The sequence below is a fragment of the Gallus gallus genome, chromosome 1, assembly GCF_016699485.2.
Source record: "Gallus gallus isolate bGalGal1 chromosome 1, bGalGal1.mat.broiler.GRCg7b, whole genome shotgun sequence".
NCBI classification, from domain to species: domain Eukaryota; kingdom Metazoa; phylum Chordata; class Aves; order Galliformes; family Phasianidae; genus Gallus; species Gallus gallus.
Window position 1 is genome coordinate 133,541,901 of NC_052532.1, and position 11,460 is coordinate 133,553,360.

At 43.6% G+C, this 11,460-nt stretch overlaps 1 long non-coding RNA gene across 2 annotated transcripts; it reads right to left on the reverse strand.

The window, feature by feature from the left end:
- Nucleotides 1-2,376: 2,376 nt before the first annotated feature.
- On the reverse strand, nt 2,377-11,442 carry LOC121108984. 2 transcript variants are annotated; one of them, XR_006934359.1, is made up of 3 exons: nt 11,393-11,442; nt 11,035-11,189; nt 2,377-5,446 (listed from the first exon to the last, which is right to left on the reverse strand). It is a non-coding gene; the product is annotated as an uncharacterized LOC121108984 (long non-coding RNA). The 2 variants fall into 2 exon arrangements; XR_005843649.2 differs by having other exon boundaries at nt 11,035-11,442.
- Nucleotides 11,443-11,460: the final 18 nt, after the last annotated feature.

Genomic DNA, 11,460 nt, shown 5'->3' on the forward strand with positions numbered 1-11,460 from the left:
TGAACTTACGTCATTGGGTCTATAATCATAGCTTTATTTTAAGGCTCCTTTCCAAACATCACCGCAAATACAGGTAAATAGGTAATCATGCTATATACATGATACACATATATGTTACATTCATATATTAGGACATACATTAGGACTAGAGGGAATGGCTTCAAGTTGTGCCAGGGAAGGTTCAGGCTGGACGTTAGGAAATACTACTTCTCTGAAAGGGTGGTCAGGCACTGGAATGGGCTGCCCAGAGAGGTGGTGGAGTCACCAAGCCTGGTGGTGTTCAAAGAGCGTTTGGATGTTGTGTTGAGGGACATGGTTTAGCGAGAACCATTGGTGAAGGGCGGATGGTTGGACTGGACGATCCTGTGGGTCTTTTCCAACCTTAGCGATTCTATGATTCTATGATTCTATGATTCTCCCTCCAACACAGAAACATGCAGACACTGCTCAGGACCATACCTTACAGTGGAGCAAATGGGTTGAAAAACCAAAACAGGGATGTGATGACCCCTTCTCTAGCACTGGCTTTGCATTTCTTTTCCACCATGTTCCTTCAGCCACCGCTGAGAAGCTCCCTATAGCATCACCTCAGAATTCAGTCACTTTGAGGTTGAGTCAACAGTCCAACAACCCCAGCTGCCTCTCTTCCAGCCCTTCCCATCCTTGTGACTTGAGGAGTTTACACGCATCACAGCAGAGTTACAGCTGCACAGAAATTGACTTGCCAGCAAGTTACTACTGCCTATCAGCAGAATTCAGCCAGTGCTGACTTCTCCAGGGAGGGAATGGATAAGGTCTCTCCTCTGTCCCAGCCACAGATTGTCATAAAACGTGCACACATTTAACACTTCTGGAATACTTTTGCCTTTCGGTCGTGTCCAGCTAAAAAAGATTAATGGTCAGAAGATGATGGGGGGGAGGGAAGGAGGCAAGGGGGCTGGTTTGATAGACTGACAAATAGACAATGTGATTGCATCAGTCTCATTTCCTAAGGAAACTAGGCTAAAAATAAAAGGCTTTATTTGCTCCTGGGAATAAAGCAGAATGTCTCTCACATCTTTACAAAACATTTGTTTCTATGCATACTTATAAACAGTCAGGATGGGAGAGGAAGTTTGCTCTGAGTTTCGAGAAGAAAATTACAAGGAAGAGCTAGAGGTGCATGAATTTTAAAACCTGGGATACATTTAGGCATACAACACAGCAATAAATGCAGAGTCTTGCACACTAGTGCCACAGTACTGATAAGTCAACTGTTGGCCTGCAAACCAACTTGCCTGTTAGGCAATTTTTCACCCCTCCACAGAATGAATACACTTCTTCTTCAATGAAGATGGATGGTGTGCTTTAGATCAAACCCTGCGTGCACTCCGAAGTCAGCAGACTCTCACGGATGTAAGTGAGCAGCACAGAAGTTGCTGTATTTGATCAGATTTACAGTCTAGAGATTCCTGTCTGATGGTGACCAAAACCAGCTACTTCAGAGGAAACACTCCCCAGAAAGGTCTCTGTTTTTATGCATTCTGCTTAGAAAACGCTTTTTGTTTACGAAATCTAAATTTACTATTTTGCAGTTTCATCAACTGGTACCATACTGGAGCTGTGCTTTTATAGTCGTACTAATGGACAAGGAACTAAGTAGTTCCACATCCTCCAGAAACCTCTGATTGCTTGCTGTGAGACGTGACTACCAACATATCATCCAAAAAAAGGGAACGGTTCATACAGCCCAGGGGGCCTTCCATCATGGCAAATTGGCTGCGTGGAAGCATTTGTATTGTCCATCTCCTTTGCTTGTGCACTACCTTTTCATTTTTGCTTCAGTGGCCTATGCATGGAAGCCCCTTCTTCATGAGACATGCTATAATTTGCATTACAGGAATACTTAGTAGTCTCAGCGAACACTGTACTAAGGACTATAGAAACATGTCATTAGAGGTGGTCCTTGTCCTGAAAAAATCATGTTCAAAAGATGAACGATCAGCATATTCTGGGGATAAAAGGATGCAGCACAATGCTAGAAGACAAGAAAACCAATATATATCTCACCTGCAGGTATAATTGTTCTTGCCAGGATTTACGCTCAGCTCAGCTTCAAATTTGTTCTTGCTTCCCCAGGATGTTCAGCACGACTTTAGGAATGGGATCGCTCTGTCCCAATGTAGAGGTCAAAAATATGACATCTGACCTCATCCTTCTACAGTCCATCTGCAGTCAGCCAAGAGAATTAGGTGTTTGCAGGAGAACCACTCATTACTACCCCCATCTACTGAAAATAAATGATGTTTCCCATTTCAGAATTTTGGAACCAAACAACGGTTTTCTTGATCATTTCTGGCACTAGCCAAAAGCTAATGTCTCTGGTGTGGACAGGAATTGAACTTCACATATGTTTTAATGTATGACACAAAACACGTGCCCATGTCTGTCTTAGGTACCTCATCCGTTGCATGTTTTAGGATTCCTTGGGTAACTTCTTAGAATCAAGACTGGTATCTTAATTTCAGCCCAACTTGCACACTGGAAACTGTTAACTGATTCAAAAAGCTTCTTAAACTTCAGAATCATTTACACATTCTCAGGAATTTTTGCATCACGACCTTTAAAGGAAAGTATAAAGATTAGAAAAAAAATGAAATAAATGGTAATTAAAGCAGCTGATTTTTTTAGCTTGATAGCAAAACCTGTGTAGTTTCACTCAACGGCAGTAATATCTGAGTCAAGCCCTGTCAGGAGATTCTGTTGGTTGATGTGGTTACAAACCAACAGCTGCGTATTGAGAAAGCAAGAAAACTGAAGTCCTTACAAAAGCATAAGTCTTCCATGTATCTCTAGTACTTCTCTGTCTCTGTCTCTCTTTCTGTCTCACTCTCTCTCTCCACGTTACTGATATTCAGTCAACCCACAGAGCAGAAACTGCATTTCCTAATATCTTCAGATAGTCACACACATTTACGTCTGTACAGATAACTGATTTGTAATATATGAGCGACACTCTGTCAATTTCATTTTTATTCATTTGTTATAAACAGTCTCAAATAAAGCATGTCAAAGCCCTGGAAAAATAGCGTCTTTCCTTATAACACAAGGAGCTACAGCAATATCACACACAGAATCACTGGGGTTGGAAGGGAACTCTGGGGACTAGCACACTCCCTGCTAAAGCAGGTTCCCTGCAGTGGGTTGCACAGGAAAGCATCCAGGGAGGATTTTGAATACCTCTAGAGAAGGAGACTCCACAACCTCTCTGGGCAGCCTGTTCCAGTGCTCTGTCACCCTCACAGTACAGAAGTTCTTCCTCGTGTTGGTATGGAATTTCCTGTACTGCAGCTTTTGCCCATTATCCCTTGTCCTGTAACTGCACACCACCAAAAAGAGCCTGGCCTCATTGATTTGACTCCCACCTTTTAGGTATTTATAAATAGTGATGAGATCCCCTCTCATCCTACTCTTCTCCAGGCTGAACAGCCCCAGGTCTCTCAGCCTTTCCTCAATAGTGTAGATGCTCCAGGCCCCTCATCTTCTTTGCAGGCCTCTGCTGGATTCTCTCAAGAAGTTCCCTCTCTTCCTCTCGTTCTTGAACTGGGGAGCCACAGTACCTCAGAGTGGCACACTGCTGGCTGAAGGCCAAACTGTTGTCCACTAGAACACCTAAGTCCTTCCCCACAGAGCTCCTTTCCAGCAGGTCAGCCCCTCATCTGTACTGATACATGCAGTTATTTCTTCCCAGGTACGGGATCCCGTGCTTGTTCTTGCTGAAGCTCATCAGGTTTCTCTCTGCCCAACTCACAGGTCTGTCCAGGTCCTGCTGAACAGTAGCACAGCCATCTGGTGTGTGTATGTGTGGCTGGTGCAGCTTGTCAACGCTGCTGTTATAGCATTACCTCCAAGTGGTCATACATGCAGGTGACACTGCACATACATTCAGAGTGAACTGAATGGCTGCTTCACATCCTGCTCACTGAGTACACAGAAACTGCTCCCGAAAGCAGTGCTCTCTGTAGGGTGTAACTACCAGGTTATCGAGCAAATGAGAACGGTTATCTTATCTTATGGTGATGTGTACATTTGCCAGTCTCATTTTTCTGCTCGTTTTTCTTAGCCTGAGCTAGTGTGTTCCATAACTCAGCTAATTCCTATCTAGAGAGTATCCTGGAGCAGCTTTCTTCACTCTGAAGCTAAAACACTGCATTCACCAACAGCACTGACTGGGTCTGCATCTTTAATATCTTCACTGTGACCACAGCAGATAAACAAAGATATGTGCAGATACAGTGACCTGTTGTTTTTCCCCTTTACTTCCTTGTACCAAGGATTTTGGCTTGCTTGTTTTAAGACACTGAAAATGATATACTTCTAATGCAGCTGATTGCAACAAACATTGCGGGGGAGGATGGAGGGAGGATTCAGTTGGTAAGAGATAGTGGAGTTTTTTTTAGCAGATAAATATTGTAGTGCATTTGCCCTGTCTTTGAATCACATTAAATATACACACTCTTAAAACACTATTGAAATGTTTGAATGCCAGTGTCGCAAATGAAAATCAATAGCATGCTATTAGGCTCATTATATTGCTGCTATGCATCATTAAAATGTATTTTAAAAGCTTTCAACATAAAACAGGAGATGGGATGAATAAGAAGATGCTTTGAGGAAATGCAGCACACTTAGAGACGGCCACAGGAGAAACTCTGTAGGCAGTTGGAAAGAAAGCCCTGTAAGGAGCTCAGTAGGTATAGGAAGTAAATGGGAACGCTACAAAACGAATGGGACAAAACCCTGATACAGACAAATCAGTGGAGCTTCACCATTGCTGGAGGAAAGCAAAATCATCAAATACTTATTAGATACATTTGCAATTTGAGGTTCTCTCCTTGACTAGGCTATAAACATCACTACACCACAATGCTCTATAATGCATCTAAAATATATTTTACCCTCTTGCACTGTACTAGGTCCTAAAAGCATGTTTAAAAATTAGCACTGCCAAGCATCCTTCTGACCAAATGTCACTCGGAAAAGCGTCACATCATCAGATATTTCAACCTACTTCTTCTCTATCTGGTATAGATATATATAATGAAAAACTTTTGGTCTAATATTTAAATGTCTGTATATGCTTTTAAATGAGTAAGTATGTGCACACACGTTCTATTCATTGGAGAGAAAGAGAGGTTCCTTTCTAAAATTCCAAAATGTTCTTTCTAAAGGGAAAGAATGAGAAGGGACTCTCTCAGTGTCTGGGAGTTTAAACAGGCCAGAGGGACAACAGACTTCCAGTCCCCACACACATACATTGTTATGCTTTCATATCTGACTGCCATTGCTTGCATTGTTCCTGGCACAGGACCAGAACGCAAACCCTCATCCAGCATCTCACCGAGCACTTTCTCACTAAAACCAGCAGATTCTGTGTTTCCCTCTTCCTTCCAGGAGTCCTCAGTTCCTGTAAACAAAGCAAAGTAACTTTAGACAGAGATGAATATTCCCCCCTGCTCCTCGTAGAGCCATTGCCTGGATTTGAGTTCAACACCCTACAGGCAGAGGAAGAAATAGAACCGGAAAGTCCCCCTTCTCGAGCAACAGCTCTGATCAGCTCTGAATTATTGAACACCTTTTCAGAAAGCAGATTTCAAATTTGTGGTTTAAGCATAAAGCCCTTCCTCTGCAAAGATTCAACTGATATTGATTTTAGATGAAAACAGAAACGAAGCAAAAGTCGAGTCATTGAACCAGGGAACAGAAATAGTGCCAGGTGAGTCAGGCGTGCAATTGCAGAGCTCAAATTATAAAAGCTGAATACTCAAATTAAAGTTCACAGTGAGGAGTTCCCAACTAGTGTTGACACAGAACACACGCTCACCTGTTTTTGAATTACAAATGGATTTTGAAAATCCTTGTCTAATTAAACAAGAAAAAAGAAAAGATAAATGAAAGGACCGTTTTGCTTCAAATCATTTTCTGAAAATGTCTTAGAGTTATCACAGAAGGTTTTCCTAGCAAGAAAAAGGGTCTATGCACAGATATATATGCCAAAAGTCATATTGTAGGCTGCTTTTACGTGCTAGCATCAAGAAACCAAGTAATTGCACTAACAATGACTTTACATGAGTTGACATTTGAAGATTGCCTTAAAATACAGAAGTGTCACTAAAATTCACAGAAGCTAAAGAATTCATCAACAATCATGTTGAATGACCACGGAACAGCACTTATGGAGCCATTGAAAAATGATATTTGGGGTGTTTCTTAGATGCTCTTCGAGTTACATCCAAGAATCACTTGACATCTTTGAGGTCTGATGAACAAGTGAAGATGTATTCTCAAATAGTTACTCGGGAAGGCTTTTAGGCATTGTTAGCACGCCAACATTGTTGATTACTCCAGGAATAATAAACCTGTTTCTGTTCTGGTTGTCTCATGTTGGGTTTTGAATTGAAGAGATGAACTAGGAAGGATAACATGCAATGGTCACTAGAAAGCTGCAGATGGAGAGACACAAAACCGACCTTCTCCCTTCCCTTTTGGATATGTTGCTATTTAAAATACACTGTAGATGGGCTGGGTCAGTTAAATTATTAAGGGAAGGAATTTGTGTACAAGAGAAAAGTCTTGTGAGAATAAACAAAACAATCTGGAAGTGTTCTGATTTCCCCTTTGACTTCAAGGTGTGACTTAATTCCTTCCCACTATGTTCTTCCCATGTGAAATGTGGGATAAAAATACACTGGTGGAAGTTGTTTCCTAGCTGAAGTATTCAGCTTCTTTGCTAGAAGAAACTACAATAATTGCCGTGGAGCAGGTCAATTTAATATAACTTCTCTGTCACTTTTTCTTTCACCTCCCTAATGCTGTCTTCTTCTGTTGCTCCTTCATTAGTATTCTTTCCCCAAGTGCCCACAGAACAGTTTCTATTCCTTGGCGTTATCTAAAATACAATAGCAAACAATAACATAATCCATTTGAATAAGGAAAGGAGGAAAAACAAATTCGACAGTTAAACTGCACAGCCTTTCCCTTAGCTTTGCCTGCTAACAGCAAATCACATTAAGTCAAATCAAATGTGCTCCTTTGGTTACAGATCTAATTTTCCAGCAACAATTACCATTTCTCACAAGATGATGTCAATTCAAACACTAAACAAAGTTCATACTCACAGTGATATAACTTGAAAAGGTTTATTTGTACGTGTAAAGGTTGTCTGAAATCTGTGCATTCATATTAGCATTTATGAGCCAATGGGGCAGAGCTAACAAAGGAGCCCGAGGGGCAGAAATTTAAGTGTAGCCCCAATCCCTTCATCCGTCCTTAGGAATTCAAAGCATGATGTTTACTGAGGTTCTTAATCCAGCCCAACTTAAAGAACGATGGGTAAATTTCATACGTTTATTGACCATTCAGAAGCTCTTCTCTAAGCCATCTAAAAGAAACGGAATATGTTCAGCCTGGTCCCAGAGAAGCTGTACTGCAAAGGCAGCAACGTGAACCTTTTCCTTTGCACCACAGGGCTGTGCTGTGCTGGGCTGCCAGCCTGGAGGAGCTGCGGGCCCAGCCTTCCTCCCTGCATGCCAAGCGATTCATTTGAGAAGTCAGATATGTTGGAGGACTCCTTTACTTGAGTCTCCACTACTATGACATACTGTTGCTTCTTTGTTACATAAATGTTGAGTCCAAGAATCCAAGAATGTCCTCTTTTGCAGCATATTTACTACACTTCTTGCCCAGGAAGTATTTTAGCCCCACCGTTTTCTTAGATTTTTTGCTACTCTGAAATGGTAATCTGTTTCTAAATCATCATGGCTTCAGAATCTCCTTTGTCAACCTATGTTTCTTCCCATCCCACTTCCTATAGAGTATTCCATCTTCCTAACTGTTGGCTTTCCTGCTCTGACCAGAAACCTTTTCAAATGGCTGCATTAGCCACGCAGAAGTAGCTTTCTTTTTTGCTATCTCAGTCACTGGGGAGACATTTTATTGCTCTGACGGCCATTTCTGCAATTCTACATCCATTATTCCAATAAGAACATTATGCAAGAGTGGTTTGCATTTCTGAAATCTATGAGAAAAGGAGAGAGAGCTTTTTGTTTCTCAACAGGTTTCTCCTCCTTGCAACAAATCTGCTCTGCACAGTCTGTTGTTAGCAGCAGGCTGACCAAAAAAGGCTACCTGGGCAGAAGCACAACACATCTATGCGACAGTGGATTAGCACCCAGGAAACTGCCCTTCACTTAAGGCACAATTTTAGGCATGATTGTTTCTAACCACAAACTTCCTCCCACCAAAAAAAAAAAAAAAAAGAAGAAGAACAAAGAAAAGGTTTGCCAGCACACCAGAAGCACCAAATCTGCTGCTCAGTTTCAGGTCAACAGATGAGAGCAACGTCCAAAAGCATCGAGGGAAAGAAGCTAAAGGAGAAAAGCTGAATTAATTCCTTGCATCTCTACGGGGATCTTGGAGTTGTTCCCAGGCTTTCCTGACAGGGTGCAAGTCAAGAGAGCTGTCTCACAGTGAAGAGTTAGTAAGAGATGTGAGATGAAGTGTATAAAATGAATCATTATTCATCACCGGGATCTGATGGGACTCACTCAAGAGATGTATTTCAGCTGAAGGATGAAGATGTTCTATTGCAGTGTGCAACCTTCTCATCAAAATGGTCTCAATCTTTCAAAAGGCCATGGAGAGAATCCAAGAAACTTTAAGCCATCAAGTCCAATTTCTGTACTGATAAATGCAAAAGAAAATGCTGTGATGAAGGTGGGGTGGAAAGAGAAAGAATCTATCCCTCTTGCAGTAGTGGATGCTTCCTAACTATCACTGCTGAGGAATGATACAAAAAGTCATTGAGGAGAGTTATTTTATAGCATCAGGTCAATGTTCATGGCTTAAATAGAGCAAACTGCGAAAAAGTGAGCAGAGAAATAAACAGCATTCATTGTGTAAAGGTAATATGAATACAACACTCACAGCTGAATAAGGATAAGGCAGAAGTAGGAAAAGCAGAGAAAGGCAACAAGGATGGCAGAACAGAGAATGGGACATCCGTTATGTTACGTGGATATCTGTCCTCAGAAGGGAACATAGCTTAGAGGGGAGCAACTGAGGTGTGCTGTGATAAGAGTTGTGCAGAATGTGATGAGTAATGAACAGAGTGAAGAAGGAAGTACTGTTTTGTGCAGCACGGCTCTTGAACTGCAGAGACCATTGCCACAGCGTTTTACGCATGCCAAAAACATAAGCTGGTTCATGAATCAATCACTGAAGATGAGCTCAAGGAAGAAATGTTCATCAGGGGCTGGGAATGATGAGCATTCAACCTTTGAACCGGGAAGTACCTAAAGGAGGTGGCCAGCAGCCAAGGGCACGTATCAAACCACATCCCCTCATCTCTGGAGGAGGTTTAGCAAAGACACAGAAACAGCCACCAGAGCCTTTTCCACTTTGCAGACCACTGACACGGTTTCACCTTCTCAATTTATTGCAACAATTCTTCAGACCCAGAAAAGCAAACCACTCTGACAAGAACAAAGAACTACAACAGTTTCTCTGCAGCTCAACGAAACAGAGGGGAAGATAAGAGTTGGCCAGTTCGGCATGTTCTCAATCCCTCTGTTATCCAAAATGTCTTCCCAAAGACCCAGTGTTCAAGGCAGCTGCCACAGTTCATCTTTCTACCTATTTTGCCAGAAATCTATTTGAGTTATAAAGAATTATACTTTCCCACAGCACCTTCCTCTCTAAACTACCCACTTTTCGCCTTTTTTGACTGAAGAGATTTTGACTACTTCTCTGTATGTGTTCCAAGTAAGGGTAGAAAGCCTTTGTATATGCCCATGCTTTCTCAACCCCTCCAGCCAGCTCTTCTGCACACCTCCAAAGATTATTTCCTCAGCAATCTGTAATTCTTTTATCTTCTTCCTAAAACTAACCTAAGTCCTTGCTGCAGCTGTTAGCACATTGCAAAATCCCAAGGACTCACTATTCTGTTTCCTAGTACAAGGTGGCCATGGCAGCAAGCCCAATGGCATCCCCTTCCATTTGCTCTGCTATTGTAGCCACGCTTCACACCACAAGCAGACCTCTCAATGTGATCTAGTCAGTCAGTGAGTAGCTGCTCTAATAAGAACGCTTTCAGATTATCCCTATGTGTCTGTAGATCTTGTCATTTTTGTTTTGTTTTTCCTGGGGAGAGGAGGGGGTGTTGTTTTTGCTTGTTTTTGCTCATTTTTCCCAAAGCAATCACTGGGCATGAGCCAGCAGTGTGTGCTTGCAGCCCAGAAGGCCAACATTATCCTGGGCTGCACCAAAAGAGAGGTGGCCAGTAGGGAGGGGGAGGTGACTGTCCCCCTCTGCTTTGTGCTCATGAGGCCCCATCTGGAATATTATGTCCAAGTCTCCGTCCCCCAGCACAAGAAGCTGTTGGAGCAGGTTCAGAGGGAGGGCCAAGATGATCAAAGGACAGGAACACCGCTCCAGTGGAGACAGGCTGAGGGATTTGGGCTTGTTTAGCTTGGAGAAGGCTCCAAGGAGACCTCAGTGCAGCCTTCCAGAACTTGAAGGGAGAAAGCTCCCTTCAAGTAAGGAGGACTGGCTTTTCACATGGTCTGATAGTGACAGGACGAGGGGGGATAGTGTTAACTAAAACAGGGCAGATTTAGGTTAGACAGTAAGAAGAAAGTCTTCACTCAGAGGGCAGTGAGGCGCTGGCACAGCTGCCCAGAGAAGCTGTGGTGCCCCATCCCTGGAGGTGCTCAAGGCCAGGTTGGATGGGGCCCTGGACAGCCTGAGCTGGTGGGGGGCAGCCCTGCCCATGGCAGGGGATGGGGCTGTATTATCTTTAGGGCCCCATTCAACTCAAGCCATTCTAAGATTCTATGTATGTGAAGTGTTTACACCTCTCAGATCTTGTTTTCCTTGTCATTTGTTACCACTGCCCTTCAATTTATATTACTTTATCAACTGAATTCCATTTCTGACACCAGAATGGCTCACTAGAAAGCTGAGGTCTTCCGGGCTGTGCAGCCTGGGGGTGCTCACCTGAGGGAACGCAGTCACTGCTTCTACAAGAATCAGACCACAGAAGCAGTGTCTGTTCTCAAGATCTTCCAAGTCCTTCTTCCTCAGCACGTACCACAGCCTCTGCTCCATGAGCGGTGGCGGGTGGGAACAGGGCCCGAGGGAACGGCATGGAGCTGTCAGGGGAGGGGCAGCGGGGGGTGAGGGAAAGGGGCTGCACCACAGGGCGGTGGGCATGGAACGGCTGCCCAGGGCAGCGGGCACGGCCCCAGCCTGCTCCCCTCCTCCTCTCAACCCCCTGCCGCTGGTCACGGTTATCGCCCTGGAGACGACGACGTCCCTCCACTGCACAACCACCCCCCCCCGAGCCGCACGGTACCAGACGCGCTGCCGGTCTCCCCCTACCGGCCCCAACGGCCGCCGCGCTCCGGCCCGCCCCGCCCCGCC